The 13,729-nt window shown below is 38.6% G+C and overlaps 1 pseudogene; it reads right to left on the reverse strand.

Annotated features, from left to right (window-relative positions):
* Positions 1-11,465: 11,465 nt before the first annotated feature.
* On the reverse strand, positions 11,466-11,942 carry LOC110306208 (small ribosomal subunit protein uS17 pseudogene; annotated as a pseudogene).
* Between the last annotated feature and the right edge of the window lie 1,787 nt (positions 11,943-13,729).

Consider the following 13,729-nt stretch of genomic DNA (forward strand, 5'->3'; position numbering starts at 1 on the left):
AGTTTGGTTCATAGCATTTAACATTATTGACCCCATAACTGTGCCTTGCACAAAGCAGAAAATAAACTCACAGCAGCTGTCCTGAAAAAAAGAAAGAAAGAAAGAAAGAAAGAAAGAAAGAAAGAAAGAAAGAAAGAAAGAAAGAAAGGAAGGAAGGAAGGAAGGAAGGAAGGAAGGAAGGAAGGAAGAAAGAAAGAAAGAAAGAAAGAAAGAAAGAAAGAAAGAAAGAAAGAAAGAAAGAAAGAAAGAAAGAAAGAAAGAAAGAGACAAAGAAAAGAAAAGAATCATTCATTTCTTCTGTTATGCTTTTGCATCTCTTGCACCCTCTGCTGAATTCCCTCATTGCTTCTTTTTTAATGGTTTGGTTTTTATGACAGAACCTCTTGTAAAGCAGGTTGTCCTCAGACTTTTGTAGCCAAGGCTGGCCTTGAACGCCTAATTCTCCTGCCTCCACCTCCTAAGTTCTGGGATTATAGACACATACCTGGCTTTGCTCCATAATCACTTCTAATATATATATATATATATATATATATATATATATATATATATGAATTTTCAGTGTATCCTTTACAAATAATCACAATTTTGTGTTTTCTTCCTCTCTTCATTTATGTGTTATTTTCCTTCTCTTATTTCATTGTCTGTGACATTAAAGAAAATGTTGAGTATTATCCAACATATTATTGTACGGGTGTCTTTACTTTGCTCTTATCTTTATTTGTATAAAATGTTTCGTTTTATAACTTTTTTGATAGACATAATAATAGTTGTAAATTTCCATGGGAAATAAGCATGATATTTTGATGCATATATATGTTATGTATTGCATCTGAAGTCTTCTTTTATAAGTACTCTTTTTTAAAAGATTTGTTTGTTTATTTATTTATTTATTTATTTATTTATTTATTTTATGAGTGCACTGTAGCTATCTTCAGACCCACCAGAAGAAGGCATTAGATCCCATTACAGATGGTTGTGAGCCACCATGTGGTTGCTGGAAATTGAACTCAGAACCTTTGGAAGAGCAGCCATTACTCTTAACCACTGAACCATTTCACCAACCCACATCTGAAGTCTTATCTAGCATAGTACTTGCTGTATTTTTATGTTTTAGATAACAAAACCAATAAATATTTTATATAACAAAAATCATATATAAAAATATTTTATATAACAAAAATCAATAAAATAATTCAAGTTCTATGCATTTACTTAAGAAAATTGAATGCATGCTTTAAAAGTGTTTATTTTCTTTTAAATTGTACTCATGTGTATGTGTCTCTATGTGCTTGTAGTACAGGTGCCCAAGAAAGCCAGAAGAGGAGGTTGGTCCTCTGGGCCAAGAATTAAAAGGCAGTTCTGAGTTGCCTAATGTTGGTTCTGGTATCCAAACTTAGGTTCTCTTCTAGAGAAGTACATGATTTTAACTCCTGAGACATTTCTCCAAGTCCTTTAACACAAGTTTATACAAAAGTTTGCACATGAAGTTCACAAAAACACAATTTATCATGGCCCAAAGTGGAAATGATCAAATGTCCACCATCTAGCAGGTGTGTAAGCAGACTCTGGTATGTGTGCTCGATGGAACGTTAGCTCTGTAGAAAGGGGGAAAGTGCTGGAAGGTGCTGCCATGTACAGGAACCTTACACTTCTATGCTACATAAAAGGACTAGGATACGAAGGTCCCATATTTAATGATTCTACTTACATAAAATGTGGCATATGAATACAACCTTCTTTATACTTTTTAAAAGACATTTTTATTTAGATATGTCAGTGTGTGTGTGTGTGTGTGTGTGTGTGTGTGTGTGTGTGCCCGAGCACAAATATGTGCTACGAGAGTGCCATGCCTGTGGAGACTAGAAGGTGTTGATCCCCTGGAACCAAAGTCACAGGCAGTGGCGAGCCTGCCAGTGTGAGTTCTAGGAACTGAACCCAGGTCTTCTGGAAAGGATGGAAGTACCCTTAGCTGATGAGCCACCTCTCCAGTCCCTCTTTATTCTTTTGCCTCAAATTGTTATTGTAAGATTTGTCCATAAGGCTAAAGGTACTATATTTTGCACTCATTGCTGTACAGTATGATAACAGTATTAAATAATAAATATGATTATTTATCAGCTGTAGATGAATTTTTTATTATTAGTGTGGTTTTTTGCTAGAATTTTAACTTTGTTTATCTGCATTTATTTTATATGACACACGGTGATGTAACATTTGTAATATTTGTGTAATATTTAGAATTAGCCTAGATCTATCCCCCTTAATATCTCTAGTGAACTTTTTCATGCATTGAAAATGACCTATTGTAAGAATACACCAAGTTCAACAGGCTTACAGAACTGTATCCCTATTTCTATAATGATCTTAGAGCCTGTCTTTGAGAGGTTCTTAACAATAATTTGAGCTCTTCAATCCCTGATCAACTCTTTGTCTGTACATTTTTGGCTTTTCTGGAAATTTCACGTTGGTGGAATCCTGCAATGGAGTCATTTGTGTGTGGCTCTCCCACCCCTGCCCTCCTTGTTCCTACAGTTTGGTGGCAGCACGATACACCTGCCCTACGTGGATTCTTCCCCTCACTATGAACACACACAGGTTTCTGGGTGAGCAGGTGTTTCCATTTCTCTTGGGTAGCTATCTAGGACCTGGATTCCTGTGTGTTTTACTTTTTTGGAAATTCATGAATTCTTTCCCACAGTGGCTGTACATTTGTCATTTCCATCAGCAGTAAACAACAGATCTGATTCTGTTCCTGCCTCCTGTACTTGTGCTCTGCCTCCTTTGATTGGGTCCCAGCTATTGGGTGTAAAGTGGTCCCCGCCTGTGGGTCGGATCTGATTTCCTTAATGCACAATGATGTGAATATCTTTCTCATCTTTATCATTTATACATATGTGTGCATTTGTAATCTCCAAATCTTTAGCCTATTTGAAACAATGTTGTCTTTTTCTTCTTATTTTATCAGTTCTAGTTCTTTATATGTGTTTTATCTATGAGTCATTAATCAGACAGATGATTAATGGAGAGTCTCTTCATATCTGTGAACATCTATTAATTTCTAAATTTATCAGTGAAGCTCAGTTTATCAATTTTTTTTTAACATACCACGTTTTTGGAGTCAGATCTTCCAAATTTTTGTTATGCAAAGTCACAAAAGTCTTCTATTTTTTTCTGATAGCTATTTTATACGTAAAGTTCTTTCATTTGCATCTGCATGCTCATTGATATAAATTCCTGCTTATGGGCTGACAGCTTAGTTTCTTTCACCACTGATATCTAATGGTTGGTGTTGTTTGTTGAAATGGCCAGCCACGCTCAATTGATGTGCCTTGGTAACTTCAGAAGTGTTTGATTCATATTTTCTTATTTCAAGATGGAAATGACCTGCTTCTTTAATTTTTTTAGATTTATTTATTTTATTTTATGCCTTTGAGTATTTTGCCTGAATATATGTGCACCATGTGTGTGCCTGGTATCAAAGAGGATAGAAGAAGGCAACTGATCCCTTGGAACTGGAGTTTCAGATGGTTCTGAGCCATCGCGTGGACGCTGGGAATTGGACAGGGGGTCATCTGCTAGAACAGTCAGTGTTATCAAGCACTGAGACAACTTTCTAGCTCTAATGATTGACTTCTTCTAATTCTTATTCCTCTTCCTCTTCCCCTTCCCCTTCCCCTTCCCCTTCCCCTTCCCCTTCCCCTTCCCCTTCCCCTTCCCCTTCCCCTTCCCCTTCCCCTTCCCCTTCCCCTTCCCCTCCTCCTCCTCCTCCTCCTCCTCCTCCTCCTCCTTCTTTCTAAATGTTTACACTTTATTTTAGAATTCAGAACATAGGGATATAGCCAGAATCTAGGAGCCAAGAAAAACATATGTGACTATTTTGCCACAGAAAATTGTTCATTTATCTTAGCTATGATCTAAACATAGAAGTTCATGATGAGTCCATATCAGTCAAAAGATATAACTATATTGCATATGCCATTGATTAACTTTAGTAGGAGACTAAGTTAAAGCTATTTTTTTTTATTTTTCAAGACAGGGTTTCTCTGTGTAGCCTTGGCTGTCCTGGAACTCATAAATCCGCCTGCCTCTGCCTCCCAAGTGCTGGGATTAAAGGCGTGCACCACCATGCCTGGCACAAACATAGTTTTAATTCTGTTTTGTATCGTTAAATTGTTGATTTTATGTAAAGGCTTTGTCCATGGTACAATTAAACAATCATGGAAAATATTTTTTTCTTCAAGAATTAGTCATCACAATGATTGGCCTCTTAAGTGAATACCCGTATATGTTCAAAATTCCAGAAGCACAGACTACACAGTAGACACCAGCCTTGTGCTTTCCTGGTACCCAGTCCTCAAAAACAAGGATAACTATCAGATTTTGTGTCTTTCAAAAAGTGCTGCAGGTAAATAAACGGCCACACATATTCCCTCATCCCTGAATATGAATAATTTTTGTGAGCCCTTTCGATTGATGCTTTAACTTTCCCCACTGAATAGGAAAAAAACCTAATTAAATTAACAAAAAATAATTAGGATCTAATTAGCTTTAATTAAGTTTAATTTTTTGTCCACAGTAAGAAGTGAAATACTAAGGATTAATATTTCATTATATTCATTTAAATTTAGATTATCTTTGTCGAGAGACATTAAATACTAACTAATAAAATTTTCCAGGTAGTCGAGCTTCTGGAGTAGGGCAGAACACCAACTGTTAGAATATCTGAGATTCTTTTTATTCTTTCAAGAACTAACTTTCACATCCTTTCATGAGGTCAGTACCATGCTCAGTGAACTGTATGTCAGATATGGGAAGCGTTTAATTTCTCTTATTAGTGCTACAAAGCTTTATATTTACTTTTTGAAAAGATTTATTTTGCTTATGGATACGAGCGTGAGTGTCTGCAGGAGTTTGTAAAGATACCTGTGGTGTTCCACAGAGGGTGTCAGCTCCTCTAAAGCTGCAGTTACAGGCAGAGGAGAGCCAGCTACCTGTCAGGGGTCCTGGGGATCTGAGCTCCAGTCCTCTGAAAGAGCAATGAGTATAGTTAACAGCTGAGCCACCTCCCAACCCCCCACATTTACTTTATAATTGTTAAACTGAAGTTTATAGTTAACAGCTGAGCCACCTCCCAACCCCCCACATTTACTTTATAATTGTTAAACTGAAGTTATCTGTGTCTTGGGGATAGTTGGTCTATTATTTTCTACTGGGTATAAGTTTAAAGTCTTCCATATGTTTATGACAGATTCGTTACATTGGCTTATTTAGCTCAAAGACATTTGTTAAGCATATAGAAATTTCTGCTTGTTATATCTTCATGGTAGATTGCATTTTAAAAAAATCAGGAATGGACTGTACATGTTTTGCACGGTTTTGCTTTGTATTCTATTTTCCTCTCATGCCAGTCATAATATCTTCGCCTTTACACTTTGGTAGCACATATATAAACGGCTTTTTCTCCTACTCCTATTTTCAACCTTCCTGATTTACCTTATCTCACATCTAACATTTATCAATCCACTAGCTGGTATGGCTAAGTCATAATGAAATGCCTAACTTTGTATAGTTAGTATAAACTAATAAAAATAAAAACAGCTAGGTATGGTGGCACTTGCCTTTAATACTAGCACTTGGGAGGCAGAGCCAGGTAGACGTCTGTGAGTTCTAGGCCAGCCTAATCTACGTGGAGAGTTCCAAGTTACCCAGGAGCCTGTCTCAAAAATAATGAAATAAGATAACCAAGTAGTGAGTTGGAAAATACATTGTGAGTTCCCTGTCGTGCGTAAGTTTTAGACATCAAGCTGGCTCGTGGGCCTTGCTCGTGGGCCTTTGATGATGTGCCCAGTGGTTGGCTAAAATATCAATGTAGCTGGATGGGTGTGATTTTCCATTATTTATTCAGGCCACCTAACCTCTCTCAACCTGAGCCTACTTATCTGTAAGGAAGGAATTGCTTTGCTTGCCCACCCCCTTTCAATATTAATTTATTTAATAATGCATGTAAAATACTTTAAATAATACTTGGCAGTGTTGAATGTATTTCCTAACTAGTTGTTTAGGCTCCTGTAAAGGAGGGGTTGTATCCCGCGGGCGGTGGATCTGCCCTGCCATGTTTTAAATGAGGAACTGACCTTAAGATTCGTTTTAGGCACAATCACGCTGCAAGCACGGAAGAGGGATCAGAGGTCTGGAACAGAGATGGAGGACCGGCTTACACAACTGTGCTGTTACAGGAAGAGTTGAAGCCTCAAGCTAAGGAAGGCATCAGATGTGGGGTTTGAAGAGAAGGATGCAATATTTAGGTAGTAGACTTGACTGACCCCGCCGAGGGAGAATGAAAAATAATTCTAGATGCCCAGAAACCACTTGAATTGGTTCTGCTCGAAGATAAGTAGAAATAAATGGGATTTTCTCAGATTGAAAGAAATACTTCCCTTGGAACGAGAACAGACCTGGAAGCAATAGACAACATGTAGAGGTTTCTGGGTAGATAGCTGCAATAGTGAGCGTCCTCCAAAGAAAGCAAGCTTCCAGGAATGAGATTTTTCAGTGTCAAAATAGATTTTGAAAATGTGGGATTTAAGGAGTATGAAGTTCCTATGAAGGCAGGTTGGTCATTAGAAGGTGGGTTCTTGTGTATATGAGTAGTTAGTGTGTGACCAAAGTGGCCTTTGAAGTCATGAGAGGAAAGGAAAGGCAATTTAGTGAGCAGGGTTGAGATTTACCACTTAGAAAAGAAGAAACAAATTCTTCCCTGTGTGTTCCTACTTATGGCAGTCTGTTATAAGGGGTTTGAACTCTTGACCTGAAAATAAAGAGAAACTGGAAAGAGCAGATGTGAACATGTAGAATGCTTTTGCCTGGAGAGGAAAGACACCTTTTCCTTCAGGGCTAAGATCGTTTCATGTGGTAGGCAGGTTGGCACCGCTGCACTGCACACCCAGCTCAGGACAGTCTCTAATAGGGCAAAAGTACCTTCTATTTATGAAGCAGGCACTCTCAAAAACTAACTTTTCAGTGCGTGACACAACGGACATCAACAAATTAGATAAACAGCAGCCTTGGGAAAACTATGGGCAATGTTTATCAGATGGAAACTGCGTTCACTCCTATTCAGAAATGAATTAGGGAGAACAGAAAACCCACGCAAATAGAAAGAGGAGGTACAGAATAGGAAAGAGGGTTCTCTGAACAGGACACGCCAATGACTGGTAAATTAAAACACGCTGGACTTCAATAGATGCAAGGAGGTTAGAGCACAGGTGTATTTTATCAATTAGGTTGACAAAGAAAATACTCAAAAGTAACAAACAGTAACGTGGAGGAGTGAATATTTTCATTCACTGGAAATAAGGGTGGAGGAAGCCTTCTGGGACAATTGGTTGCATCTTTGAAGTCTAAAATTGCAATGATTTTACTTCTCATTGTATCCCGTGAAAGGACATCGTGATTAGCGCTGTGCACTTAGCATTTCTTCTAAATCTCAAACTTTGGGAGACAAATATCTCTTCAGTGACTTTGTGTGTTTAATTAGGTGACCACCTGTTAAGTGATGGAGCTGACGATGTGGTCAGTGGTTGGAACCTGACACTCATTTTAATCTGTGATTTGGACCGCCACAGCCCATTTTTTTCCACTGGTTCTCTGAGCTACAATTCTGAAAACTAAAATCCCTGTAAACACTCATAAAGCATGGGGGGTACTGATGGGTCTCTACAAGAAAACTAACTAAATGCCGAGACGTGCTTCATGACTGATTAATTATTGTTGTATTTCTAGTCCTTCTCAAATACATAAATAACTTCTACGTGGGTCCTGTGTGGCAGGCAGCTCTTTATTTTAAGTTAGAAACCCTTCCAAGGTCTGGCACAAATCCTTGTCCTTGCTATTCTTGCTAGTATCCACTTACAATTAAGCCCAGGGCAAGCTTCGAGTTACTGTCTCTAATGATCCTGAAGCTTTGAGAGTCACTACCAGACATCAGCTTGCAATTCCTAAGATTCCCCCTTGCCCCAAGAGTCCCTCTGTTTTTCTCCACCCAGTAAGTAAAAGCAGGTGGATTACAGCCACTTCAGACATCTTGTTCTGAGGTGGAAATGGGAAATTCTCTTGTCTTCCACTAAAGGAAACAACTTGCCTTTCAAATGCCTTGTTGGCACAGATGTGTTACCTACATTCTTCTGTGAATATACAGAAGTTTGTTTTTTGGTTGTTGTTGGTAGTGGTGGTGAGTAGTATTCTGTAGTGAAGGTATACGACACCTTGTCATCTTTTCTTACTTTAAGTTTGCTGTTTGATTGTTTTGTTTTAGTTGGGAGATGGTCTTACTGTGTTGCCTTGGATAGTCTTGAGTTTGAAATTTGTGACTTAACTGATCTCAATCTCCCCAGTAGATGGGACCATATGCTTGTGCCACCATTCTCGGCGTGTGTGTATATCCCCTTGCTGATGAATGTTTTTTATTACCTTTTTGTGAATATATCTTTTATTTCTGTTGCTTAAGTAGCAGGAAGTAGACATTTGAGATAAAGAGCTCAAAGTATATTTATAAGAAATTGGCAAACTTTCTTTTGAAAAAATACAGTTGTCCACCCTCCTAGTAAGCAGTGTCTGGGGGACAGCAGAAGCTCAGAAGTCTGTTCAACAATATGACACCATTAGTTTATGTAAATTAATCATCCTTGCAGGTTTGTTATGGAGTCTCCTTGTGATTTTAATTTGTTCCCCTTGACCGACCATATTGAATGTTGTTTAATATAGTTATTAGGCCTTGGAGTATCTTCCTCGTGAATTGTCTCTTTTCTCTCTTTGCTCAGTGTTGTTGTGTTGTGTCTCTCTTTTGCTCAGTGTTGTTGTGTTGTGTCTCTCTTTTGCTCAGTGTTGTTGCTGTGCTCTTTGGATACGGAATCTATGCAATCTGCATCTTCAAGTCACTTAGTGAATACACATAAAGCGTCTATTTTCTCTACGCTTGCAGCCTGCCATTGTTGTGTTCCCAACAGTGGCCTTGATGACCCATTAGGTGAGCTTTTAAAAAATAATTTTATGTGATATGGGTCAAGTGCAGAACCTTGCACATAATAAGAGGAAAGTGCTCTACCACAGGGCTCCATCCCAGCAATAGCTTTAATTTGTCATTTTTATATTTCATGTGTGTGTGGGTTTTGCTATTTTTTGAGAGCTCTTGCCTCTCATCACCAAGATAGCCTCTGTGTGTCTTCTAGAAGGTTTGTCTTGTTAGGGTTTGCACTGTCTATTATTTGTCTTGAAATAATTATATTTATTTTCCACAAACATATATAATTCATTTAGCATTCTTTTTGCAAAGATTATTTGCTTTCAGAGTTGAAATTAGCAAGTTAGTAAAATGTCATTTGACTATATAAATATTGGATGTATTTCAAGCTCTCTATTTTGTCTCATTTATCACTTTTTTAAATTTTAGTGTTTATTTCTGTCAATATGTGCCTTGATGTATAATGAAAAATTAATAATGTTATCATGACAAGATTCCATCTTTATTTCTTATAATGGATAGATTTTTAAAGGCTATTTTATCATCTATCCACAGAACCATTTTTTTTTCATTTATCTTGTGGTTGCTGTTTATAATATGCATATTTCCCCATTCTTTTATGTTCAATTATTTAGTACTTTGGCTTATAGAAATGGCCTTTTAGGATCATGTTTTTTAAAGGCAGCCAGATAACCTCTATCTTTTAATTTAATTATTTAATCCATTTACATTTAATGTTGTTTTTAAAATACTTTTTTCTTAAATGTGTCATGACATTTTTGTTCCCTCTCTTGCACTGTTTCATAATATAATTTTTGTGTGGTATTGTGGATTAAATGAGGATTCTATACATGGAGGTAAGCACTCTGTCACTGAGATAAATCTATAGTCTATAATGTAACATTTTAACTCATTTAATGACCTTTGAGTTACATGCTAATGACTGCTTTATGTTTTATCGTATGTGCTTTAACTTTTCAGCTTCAGATTTTTATTGGTTCAGTTTTATGATAATATTTAAGACTATTACCTCTTATGCTGCCTTATTCCCTTTCCTCTGCTTCATCATTTTATTTTTATATGTAATATATCTCTTAATATTACAAACTCAAAAACACATTGTTAGAATTATTATTTTACTATCTGAATTCATTTCCTTGCTCAACACAGCTTTGCTCCCATATGCCTCCTTTGTGCTATATTGCCAAATATATTACATTTATTTATGCTGCCTGTGTTTATGCTATTCATTTATGACTACAAGCCTAATAGTACATTGCAGTTGTATTCCTTTATAGTTTTTTTTAATTAGGTAAGAAAGAGGAAGTAAATATCTACGTAGTCTTTTGGTGTGTATTTAGGAGACGATATGGGAGTGGAAATATTGACACTTGTGGAGGACAGAGGAAAATGCCCTGATGTCCTGCTTTGTCACTCTCTGCCTTATTCTTTCGAAACAGAATATCTCACCAAGTCTGGAGCTAGGGTTGGGGCCAGGAAGCCCCAGTGGTCTTCCTTTCTTTGACCCACAGAGCACAGGGGTTGCAGGTGCACAGGGCTATGCTTTTCACAGGGTGGTAGGGATTACACAGCAGGAGCCCCTTTACCCTGAGCCATCTCCCTTAGCCCTTACATAGTCTTTTTATTTTGTATGAGTTACCTTTTCTTTCTTCAGTGTGAGATGTTCCTGGTATGGTTATTAATTCCTCTTGAAACTTTAGTGTTTTTCATTATGCCCTTGGACTGTGGATCATATTCAAACCTTAAGCTAGATCTTTGTAACACTGCTGTGTGGAGAGAAGAAGGGTGATGTCACTGACTGCTTCGAGGGAGGTAGTATACATCCTGGTTTCCTTCTATTGACACCCGAGTGGGCTACCCCATTTCTTTTGGATATGGGTAGTTTCTTATTGCTGGGAAGAGACTAAAATGATCATCATAATCTTTCTCGGGAGTCTTCTGACAGAAGGGCAAGAAACTTGCTCTCAGGTGATGGGTGTGAAGGATTACAATGTCATTTCCGCTGATGCCATCTGACCTGATACTAACCAGCCAGGGTGAATCCCATCTTCCCAGTAGTCCTCCTTTGACAGAACCCCAATGGTATTGAAGCACCTTATTCCAATAGCATAAAGTGAATTGCAGGCTTTGCATTGAACATTTGCTGGAGATGGGTGGGGCAGTGCTTCTGTGTCATTAGGTATGCCTAGGACAGTTCTTGGTTACAGTTGTTTGTTGTTTTATTGTTTTTGCTAGGCTGTCCATTTCTTGTCGTCTTTTTAGATTGTAGGTCCTAGAGATTAAAAAATATTGTTGGACTTTATCCACCCTCCTTTTCATTCTTTATCCCCATTTCAGTATCCATTGGCGTTTCTGTCTGCTTCTTTTTTTTTTTACGTTGAAAAATAACTTTATTTGTTCTAGGGCATTGGCCAGAAACCCCTTAGAACTTCTGAAACTGCTTCTTGGTGCCAGCAGCCTTGGTGACCTTGAGCACATTGAATCACACAGTCTTGCTCAGGGGCCTGCACTCTCCAACTGTGACAATGTCTCCGATCTGTACATCCCTGAAACAGGGGGACAGGTGCACAGACATGTTCTTGTGACGCTTTTCAAAGCGATTGTACTTTCAGATGTAATGGAGATAGTCCCGGCGGATGACGATGGTCCTCTGCAGCTTCATCTTCATCACGACACCAGACAGGATCCGACCTCGGATGGAGACGTTACCAGTGAAGGGGCATTTCCTGTCTATGTAGGTGCCCTCGATGGCCTCTTTGGGTGTCTTGAAGCCTAGACCGATGTTTTTGTAGCACCGAGGGAGTTTTTCTTTGCCGGATTCTCCCAGCAGAACCCGCTTCTTGTTTTGAAAGATCGTAGGCTGCTTTTGGTAAGCACGCTCTGTCTGAATGTCCGCCATCTTCCCGGCCGCCAGAGAAAAGGCTCTGTCTGCTTCTTTAATATTGAGTGTAGGCATATGATGAAACACAGCAAAGCCACAGACTTCACCACTGACCATCCTGAACCTTAAGGTCCTCCATCTTCTCTGTCTATCAGAGTGCCCTACATTAATTTGAAGTAGAATATCTGGGGGTGAGGGGTGTTAGTTGTATACTTACTAGGAAAAACAGGTAATGAAAGAACTATTCCATCTCCTAGGAAGGGAAAGGTTTTCTTACTAAATTTGTGAAAGAGACTGTGTTAAAATTTCCTCTGCATGTAGATCCAGTTTTAGATGGTGTGTGTATAGCATAACACTGTACATAGTGCAGATAAAATTCTTATTAAACTTTCTCATTCATTCTGCAAACATTTCTTAACCATTTGTGGTGTGTCAGGCCAGGCCTGACTTACCACATACTCAACAGTAGCCAGATGCACTGTGTGTCACTGTAGAGCTTATATGTTAGCAGAAGGAGGCCATCAATAATCTTGTAGCAGGACAGAAATGAAGCAAGTCAAGGAGATAAGGTGTATGGAAGTGAAGGCCGAGGTGTCAGGTGCTTCTGGAGTTGCAGGTCACTGCGAGCTTCCCAGTAGGAGCGCTAAGAACTAAACTCAGTTCCTCTGCAAGAGAAATGCAGGTTCTAAGCTTCTCTCCAGTCCCCAGTATCTTCTTAGTTGGTTTGCCAGCCACTCCAGATGAAACGTTCATTGCAATTGGAACATTTGTGTATATTGAAATTTCAATACAGCCTGCTCTTTACATGCACACTATCATGGTTCAGGGAGGTGTAGATATTTCTTAATGCCTCAGAGCAATGAAAGAGAAGGGAAGAGTGTTGTGTGGGCAGTCCGAGATGATTGAGCGTGGCTTTATTCTAGTAGACACAGAATGGAGGCTGAAACCCACCTCATCTGTCAGGAGGATGAGGAAGAATGTTAACCAGAATATCTGTGATCTCTAAGCTTCTTTCCTTAAAGCAAAGCAGACTAATTGACTTACATATAACAAAACCCATCCTTAACTCTGCTCAGGCAATCACAGAGTCAGGAGACGGAATTATCCAACGGTTGCCTAGTGCTTTGGGGGGTCGATAGGTTAACTCTACAGAGCTTAATTAAGATTTGATAATAAATGCCCACTCTAAGCAGGATATTTCATTAGTCTTCATCATGGCTGAGGTGAGATATTCTTCATAATTATATTCTAGGCTTTTGAAATTTGCTTCTGCTGAAGCAAGCTCCTCATTACTAATTAGGTTTCTCAAAGGGAAGATAGTTTCTCAAAGTGGCCTTCCCGATAGATAGAAAGGTTATCTATTGGCCACTTGAAAAAGGAGAAATTGGGCTTCTTTTGCCTTATTTTTTTTTTCAACATCCACTCAATGAAACCAATATTTTAATTTTCAAGAAAGTATAAAAGAAAAAAAATCAAACAGTGGCTATGATCAAATGTTCATTGTGTTCCTTTTGTGTGTGTGTGACATTGGGAAATGAATTTCCTTTCTCCACCCTCCTTAAAATGCGTCAGCTCCTAAGGAAAGTCAAGTTCTGTAGAAAGCAGAAGGCTAACATGAGAGTTCATCTAGATTCTCCTACTCCTTCTTCTTAGAAGGGGAACGAGCCCAAGGAGAGGGGTTTCTGAAATGAAGTGAAGTGGATAACCACAGGGCAGTCTGTCATCCTGAACATGGTGGAGCTGATTTCCTTGGTGCTGCCCCACCTCCTCTGTGTTAGCATGCGAACCCTGCACTCTTTCTTGCC

Source organism: Mus caroli, unplaced genomic scaffold (genome assembly GCF_978045245.1).
Source record: "Mus caroli unplaced genomic scaffold, Mus_caroli_1 scaffold_13, whole genome shotgun sequence".
Taxonomy (NCBI): Eukaryota; Metazoa; Chordata; class Mammalia; order Rodentia; family Muridae; genus Mus; species Mus caroli.